Genomic DNA, 8,937 nt, shown 5'->3' on the forward strand with positions numbered 1-8,937 from the left:
AATGGTCCAATGCACTGTCACTGTATGGCTAATCATCTGTAGGTTCTCGATCATACTGGAATAGGATTTACTATCCTTTTGCGTCTGTCACTACGCCCAGCACTCGCGAGTTTGAAGCTCGTCACAGCCATCCCTTCCCAGATCCTACTCGGAATACCACAGACAAGGTTTAAACTTTCCGGATCTCAAGAATGGCCGTCCATGGGTTCTAACTTATACCACGAACACTCTGATCGCACGATCAGGAGGCTAAGAGATACACATTCAAGCTTGTTGCATGTAGAACGGAAGTGGTTGTCAGGTACGCGTTCATAGGTGAGAATGGTGATGAGCGTCACATAATCATCACATTCATCATGTTTCTTGGGTGTGAATGAATATCTTAGAATAAGAATAAGCTTGAATTGAATAGAAAAATAGTAGTACTTTACATTAATTCATGAGGAACAGCAGAGCTCCACACCTTAATCTATGGTGTGTAGAAACTCTACCGTTGAAAATACATAAGAACAAGGTCTAGGCATGGCCGAGAGGCCAGCCCCCCTAAACATGATCAATATGATCCAAATATGAACTAAAGATGCATAAGATGTCTAATACAATAGTAAAAGGTCCTATTTATATCAGACTAGTTACTAGGGTTACAGAAATAAGTAAATGATGTAGAAATCCACTTCTGGGCCCACTTTGGTGTGTGCTTGGGCTGAGCTTGAGCTTCACACATGCAGAGGCTTCTCTTGGAGTTAAAAGCCAGTTTGTAACCTGTTTCTGGCGTTTAACTCTACTTTGCAACCTGTTTCTGGCGTTTAACTCCAGAATTGGGCAGAGAGCTGGCGTTGAACGCTAGTTTGCGTCATCTAAACTTGGGCAAAGTATGGACTATTATATATTTCTGAAAAGCCCTGGATGTCTACTTTTCAACTCAATTGAGAGCGCTCCATTTGGATTTCTGTAGCTCCAGAAAATCCACTTCGAGTGCAGGGAGGTCAGAATCCAACAGCATCTGCAGTCTTTTGTCAGCCTCTGAATCTGACTTTTGCTCAGGTCCCTCAATTTCAGCCAGAAAATACCTGAAATCACAGAAAAACACACAAACTCATAGTAAAGTCCAGAAATGCGATTTTTAATTAAAAACTAATAAAAATATAATAAAAACTAACTAAATCATACTAAAAACATACTAAAAACAATGCCAAAAAGCGTATAAATTATCCGCTCATCACAACACCAAACTTAAATTGTTGCTTGTCCCCAAGCAACTGAAAATCAAATAGGATAAAAAGAAGAGAATATACTATAAATTCCAACTATCAATGAAGCTTAGCTTCAATCAGATGAGCGGGACTAGTAGCTTTTTGCCTCTTGAATAGTTTTGGCATCTTGCTTTATCCTTTGAAGTTCGGAATGATTGGCATCTATAGGAACTTAGAATTTAGATAGTGTTATTGATTCTCCTAGTTCAGTATGTTGATTCTTGAACACAGCTACTTTATGATTCTTGGTCGTGGCCCTAAGCACTCTGTTTTCCAGTATTACCACCGGATACATACATGCCACAGACACATAACTGGGTGAACCTTTTCAGATTGTGACTCAGCTTTGCTAAAGTCCCCAATTAGAGGTGTCCAGGGTTCTTAAGCACACTCTTTTTGCTTTGGACCTCGACTTTAACCGCTCAGTCTCAAGTTTTCACTTGATACATTCACGCCACAAGCACATGGTTAGGGACAGCTTGGTTTAGTCGCTTAGGCCAGAATTTTATTCCTTTGGGCCCTTCTATCCACTAATGCTCAAAGCCTTGGATCCTTTTTACCCTTGCCTTTCGGTTTTAATGGCTATTGGCTTTTTGCTCTTGCCTTTTGGTTTAAAGATCTTTTGGCTTTTTCTGCTTGCTTTTTCTTTTTCTTTCTCTATTTTTTTTCGCCATTTTTTTCTTTTCTCTTTTTTTTTCGCAAGCTTTTGTATTCACTGCTTTTTCTTGCTTCAAGAATCATTTTTATGATTTTTTAGATTATCAATAACATTTTTCCTTTTTCATCATTCTTCAAGAGCCAACATATTTAACATTCATAAACAACAAATTCAAAAGACATATGCACTGTTCAAGCATTCATTCAGAAAACAAAAAGTATTGTCACCACATCAAACTAATTAAACTAATTTCAAGGATGAATTCGAAATTCATGTACTTCTTGTTCTTTTGTAATTAAAATATTTTTCATTTAAGAGAGGTGATGGATTCATAGGACATTCATAGCTTTAAGACATAGACACTTAAATACTAATGATCATATAGTAAAGACACAAACATAAATAAAACATAAAGCTCAAAAACTGAAATACAGGAAAATAAGAACAAGGAGATTAAGGAAGGAGTCCACCTTAGTGAGGGTGGCGTCTTCCTCTTCTTGAAGAACCAATGGTGCTTTTGAGCTCCTCTATGTCTCTTCCTTGTCTTTGTTGCTCCTTCCTCATAGCTCTTTGGTCTTCTCTAATTTCATGGAGGATGATGGAGTGCTCTTGGTGCTCCATCCTTAGTTGTCCCATGTTGGAACTTAATTCTCCTAGGGAGGTGTTGATTTGCTCCCAATAGTTTTGTAGAGGAAAGTGCATCTGAGGCATCTCAGGGATTTCATGGTGAGGAATTTCCTCATGCTCTTGTTGAGGCCCATGATCTCTTGTTTGCTCCATCCTTTTCTTAGTGATGGGCTTGTCCTCATCAATGAGGATATCTCCCTCTATGTCAATCCCAGCCGAATTGCATAGATGGCAAATGAGGTGAGGAAAGGCTAACCTTGCCAAAGTGGAGGACTTGTCAGCTACCTTGTAGAGTTCTTGAGGTATAATCTCATGAACCTCCACTTTCTCCCCAATCATGATACTATAGATCATGATGGCCCGGTCTACAGTAACTTCAGACCGGTTGCTAGTGGGAATGATTGAGCGTTGAATGAACTCCAACCATCCTCTAGCTACAGGCTTAAGGTCCAGTCTTCTCAGTTGAACCAGTTTGCCTTTTGAGTCAATCTTCCATTGAGCTCCTTCCACACATATGTCCATGAGGACTTGGTCCAACCTTTGATCAAAGTTGACCCTTCTTGTGTAGGGGCGTGCATTTTCTTCCATCATTGGCAAGTTGAACGCCAGCCTTACATTTTCTGGGCTGAAATCTAAGTAGTTCCCCCGAACTATGGTAAGCCAATGCTTTGGATTCGGCTTTACACTTTGATCATGGTTCCTAGTGATCCATGCGTTCGCATAGAACTCTTGAACCATTAGGATCCTGACTTGTTGAATGGGGTTGGTGAGGACTTCCCAACCTCTTCTTTGGATTTCAAGTCGGATCTCCGAATACTCATTCTTCTTGAGTTTGAAAGGAACCTCGGGGATCACTTTCTTCTTGGCCACAACTTCATAGAAGTAGTCTTAATGGACTTTTGAGATGAATCTCTCCATCTCCCATGACTCAGAGGTTGAAGCAATTAACTTCCCTTTCCTCTTTCTTGAGGGTTCTCTGGCCTTAGGTGCCATTGATGGTTATGGAAAAAACAAAAAGCTATGCTTTTTACCACACCAAACTTAGAATGTTGCTCGTCCTCAAGCAAAAAAAGAGAGAAAGAAGGAGAAGAAGAAGAGATGGAGGAGAGGGAGAGATGCGTGTGTTTCGGCCAAGGGAAGAAGAGAGGGTAGTGTTGTGTGAAAATGAAGAAAGAATGAGGGGTTTATATAGTGGAGGGAGAGGGTTTAGGGTTCGGTCATAAAGGGTGGGTTTGGATGGGAAAGTGATTTTGAATTTGGAGGTAGGTGGGGTTTATGGGAAAGTGTAGTGGAGGTGATTGGTGAAAGGGTAATGGGGAAGAGTGGGTGAGTTGATTGGTGAAGGGTGTTTGGGGAAGAGGGTTATTGGATTGTGTGAAAAAGAGGGTGAAGGTGAGTTGAGGTAGGTGGGGATCCTGTGGGGTCCACAGATCCTGAGGTGATCCTGTGGGGTCCACAAATCCTGAGGTGTCACGAATTTCACATCCCTGCACCTTTTAGGCGTGTAAAATGCCCTATGCATGCAATCCTGGCGTTTAACGCCACTTCCATGCTTGGTTCTGGCGTTAAACGCCCAAATGTAGCTTGTTTCTGACGTTAAACGCCAGCTTTATGCTTGCTTCTGGCATTTAACACCAGCCTTCCTCTGGGTGCAATCCTGGCATTTAAACGCCAGACTGCTGCTTGTTTCTGGCGTTTAACGCCAGTTTCATGCTCTGTTCTGGCGTTAAACGCCAGTCTGGTGCTTGTTTCTGGTGTTAAACGCCCAGAATGGTGCCAGACTGGGCGTTTAACGCCCATTCTGCTACCCTTACTGGCGTTTAAACGCCAGTAAGTTCTTCCTCCAGGGTGTGTAGTTTTTCATTCTGTTTTTCTTTTTGTTTTTGATTTTTTTGTAGTTTTTATGACTCCACATGATCATCAACCTAATAAAACACGAAATAAACATAAAAGTAATATAATTAAATATATTGGGTTGCCTCCCAACAAGCTCTTCTTTAATGTCAATAGCTTGACAGTGAGCTCTCATGGAGCCTCACAGATGTTCAGAGCATTGTTGAGACTTCCCAACACCAAACTTAGAGTTTGGATATGGGAGTTCAACACCAAACTTAGAGTTTGGTTGTGGCCTCCCAACACCAAACTTAGAGTTTGACTGTGGGGGCTTTGGTTGACTCTGCAGTGAGAGAAGCTTTTCATGCTTCCTCTCCATGGTTACAGAAGGAGAACCTTGAGTCTTGAACACAAGGTAGTCTTCATTCAGTTGAAGAACCAACTCTCCTCTGTCCACATCAATCACAACATTTGCTGTGGCTAGGAAGGGTCTTCCAAGGATGATGGATTCATCCTCATCCTTCTCAGTGTCTAGGATTATGAAATCAGCAGGGATGTAAAGGCCTTCAACCTTTACTAACACGTCATCTACTTGTCCATAAGCCATTTTTCATAGATTTATCTGCCATCTCTAATGAGAAATTGGCAGCCTGTACCTCAAAGATCCCAAGTTTTTCCATTACAGAGAGTGGCATTAAGTTTATTCCTGACCCCAGGTCACACAGAGCCTTCTCAAAGGTCATGGTGCCTATGTTACAGGGAATTAGGAATTTACCAGGATCCTGTTTCTTTTGAGGTAATTTCTGCCTATCCAATGCGTTCAGTTCATTGGTGAGCAAGGGAGGTTCATCTTCCCAAGTCTCATTACCAAATAATTTGGCATTCAACTTCATGATTGCACCAAGGTACTTGGCAACTTGCTCTTCAGTAACATCTTCATTCTCTTCAGAAGAAGAATACTCATCAGAGCTCATGAAGGGCAGAAGGAAGTTCATTGGAATCTCTATGGTCTCTAGATGAGCCTCAGATTCCTTTGGTTCCTCTAAGGGAAACTCCTTATTGTTCACTGAACGTCTCAGAAGGTTCTTCTCACTAGGATTCACGTCCTCCTCCTCTCTTGTGGGTTCGGCCATTTTGGTTATATCAATGGCCTTGCACTCTCTCTTTGGATTCTCTTCTGTATTGCTTGGGAGAGTACTAGGAGGAGTTTCAGTGACCTTTTTACTCAGCTGGCCTACTTGTGCCTCCAAATTTCTAATGGAGGACCTTGTTTCATTCATGAAACTCAAAGTGGCCTTAGATAGATCAAAGACTAAATTTGCTAAGCTAGATGGATTCTGCTCAGAATTCTCTGTCTGTTGCTGAGTGGATGATGGAAAAGGTTTGCTATTGCTAAACCTGTTTCTTCCACCATTATTAAAGCCTTGTTGAGGCTTTTGTTGATCCTTCCATGAGAAATTTGGATGATTTCTCCATGAGGGGTTATAGGTGTTCCCATAAGGTTCACCCATGTAATTCACCTCTGCTATTGCAGGGTTCTCAGGATCATAAGCTTCTTCTTCAGAAGATGCCTCTTGAGTACTGTTGGATGTAGCTTGCATTCCATTCAGACTATGAGAAATCATATTGACTTGCTGAGTCAATATTTTGTTCTGAGCCAATATGGCATTCAGAGCATCAATTTCAAGAACTCCCTTCCTTTGAGGCATCCCATTACTTACAGGATTCTTCTCAGAAGTGTACATAAACTGGTTGTTAGCAACCATGTCAATGAGTTCCTGAGCTTCTGCAGGTGTTTTCTTTAGGTGAATGGATCCACCTGCAGAATGGTCCAGTGACATCTTTGATAACTCATACAGACCATCATAGAATATATCCAGGATGGTCCACTCTGAAAGCATGTCAGATGGATACTTTTTGGTCAGTTGCTTATATCTCTCCCAAGCTTCATAGAGGGATTCACCTTCTTTCTGTCTGAAGCTTTGAACATCCACTCTAAGCTTACTAAGCTTTTGAGGAGGAAAGAACTTGGCTAAGAAAGCCGTGACCAGCTTATCCCAAGAGTTCAGGCTATCTTTAGGTTGAGAGTCCAACCATATTCTAGCTCTGTCTCTCACAGCAAATGGGAAAAGCATGAGCCTGTAGACCTCGGGATCAACCCCATTGGTCTTAACAGTATCACAGATCTGCAAGAATTCAGTTAAGAACTAAAAAGGATCTTCAGATGGAAGTCCATGAAACTTGCAGTTTTGTTGCATCAGAGAAACTAGTTGAGGTTTAAGCTCAAAATTGTTTGCTCCAATGGTAGGGATGGAGATGCTTCTTCCATGTAAATTGGAATTTGGTGCAGTAAAGTCACCAAGCATCTTCCTTGCATTGTTATTATTTTCGGCCATGTCTCCTTCCTTTTCGAAAATTTCTGTCAGATTTTCTCCAAAGAGTTGAGCTTTAGCTTCCCTTAGCTTCTTCTTCAGAGTCCTTTCAGGTTCAGGATCAGCTTCAACAAGAATGTTCTTATCCTTGTTCCTGCTCATATGAAAAAGAAGAGAACACAAAAGAAAATATGGAATCCTCTATGTCACAGTATAGAGATTCCTTATGCAAGTATAAGAAGAGAAGAATATAAGAAGGAGAAGAGAAAAATTCGAACACAGAGAGGGAGATGGGGTTCGAATTTTTGGGTGGAAGAGAAATGTTAGTAGATGAATAAATAAATAGAAGGAGATGAAAAAGGGAAGAATTCGAAAAATAAAATAAAAATATTTTAAATTTAAAGTTAAAATTCGAAAATTAAAATCAAATTAAATTAAAATTAAAACAATTAGTTAATTAAAAAGAAAATTTGAAAAAGAAGGAAGGAATTTTCGAAAATTAGAGAGAGTTAGTTAGGTAGTTTTGAAAAAGATAAGAATCAAACAAAAAGTAAAGTGGTTAATTGAAGAAGATTTGAAAATCAAATTTGAAAAGATAAGAAGTTAGAAAAGATTTTGAAATCAAATTTTGAAAGAGATGTGATTGAAATTTATTTCGAAAAAGATTTGAAAAAGAATTTTAAAAAGATTTGATTTTGAAAATTAAAGTTGATTACTTGACTAACAAGAAACAAAAAGATTTGATTTTAAAATTTAAAGATTGAACCTTTCCTATTAGGCAAGTAACAAACTTAATATTTTTGAATTAATCACATTAATTGTTAGCATTGAATTCGAAAATATGAAATAAAAATAAGAAAAAGATTTTGAAAATTAATTTGAAATTTTCGAAAATATGAAAAAAAAATGAAAAAGGTTTGATTTTTGAAAAAGATTTGAAAAAGATAGGATTTTTAAATTGAAAATTTGATTTGACTCATAAGAAACAATTAAATTTAAAAATTTTTGAAAAAGTCAAGTCAAATTTTCGAAAATTTATGAGAGAATAAGGGAAAGATATTTTTTTTATTTTTGAATTTTTAATGAGGAAAGAGAAAAACAATGAAAAGACTCAAAACATGAAAATTATGAATCAAAACACACAATGCATGCAAGAACACTATGAATGTCAAGATGAACACCAAGAACACTTTGAATGTCAAGATGAACACCAAGAACTTATTTTTGAAAATTTTTAAGAAAAAAAAACATGCAGGACACCAAACTTAGAAATTTTTAATTTTTAGACACTATGAATGCAAGAATGCATATGAAAAACAAGAAAAGACACAAAACAAGAAAATATGAAGATCAAACAAGAAGACTTGTCAAGAACAACTTGAAGATCATGAATAACACATGCATGAATTTTCGAAAAATGCAAGAAAATTATAAAAACATGCAATTGACACCAAACTTAAAATTTGACTCAAGACTCAAACAAGAAACACAAAAATATTTTTGATTTTATGATTTTATAAATTTTTTTTGGATTTTTCGAAAATATTTTGGAAAAAGAAAAATAAGGATTTCAAAATTTTTAATAGGAATTCCAGGAATCTTGCACTGTTAGTCTAAAGCTTCAGTCCAGGAATTAGACATGGCTAGTAAGCCAGCCAAGCTTTCAATGAAAGCTCCGGTCCAAAACACTAGACATGGCCAATGGCCAGCCAAGCTTTAGCAGATACAAATCAGACATACAACAGCTGATACTTCATCCAACTTCATATGCTGATAAGTGGAAGCCTCGGTCCAAATGAATGAGACATGGCTTTACAGCCAGCCAGGCTTCAACGTGCTTCATGAAAAAAAGCTCTAGAATTCATCCTTAAAAATTCTGAAGCCATAGAATAATTTATTTTGGAAAATTTTTTTTGGGAAAAACGAAAAAAAAAAGAATTTTTTTTTTGTATTTTTCGAAAATAAGAAATAAAAAGCTTAAAATTAAAATAAAATTACCTAATCTGAGCAACAAGATGAACCGTCAGTTGTCCAAACTCGAACTATCCCCGGCAACGGCGCCAAAAACTTGGTGCACGAAATTGTGATCATCAACAATGGCGCCAAAAGCTTGGTGCTCTCAAACGTGAATCACACTTTGTCACAACTTCGCACAACTAACCAGCAAGTGCACTGGGTCGTCCAAGTAATAAAC

At 38.3% G+C, this 8,937-nt stretch overlaps 1 non-coding gene across 1 annotated transcript; it reads left to right on the forward strand.

The window, feature by feature from the left end:
* The first annotated feature begins 6,270 nt into the window (after window positions 1-6,270).
* On the forward strand, window positions 6,271-6,374 carry LOC112731478 (small nucleolar RNA R71). The gene has a single exon (XR_003167253.1). It is a non-coding gene; the product is annotated as a small nucleolar RNA R71 (small nucleolar RNA).
* The last annotated feature ends 2,563 nt before the right edge of the window (window positions 6,375-8,937 follow it).

This window comes from Arachis hypogaea, chromosome 12 (genome assembly GCF_003086295.3).
Source record: "Arachis hypogaea cultivar Tifrunner chromosome 12, arahy.Tifrunner.gnm2.J5K5, whole genome shotgun sequence".
Lineage (NCBI taxonomy): Eukaryota > Viridiplantae > Streptophyta > Magnoliopsida > Fabales > Fabaceae > Arachis > Arachis hypogaea.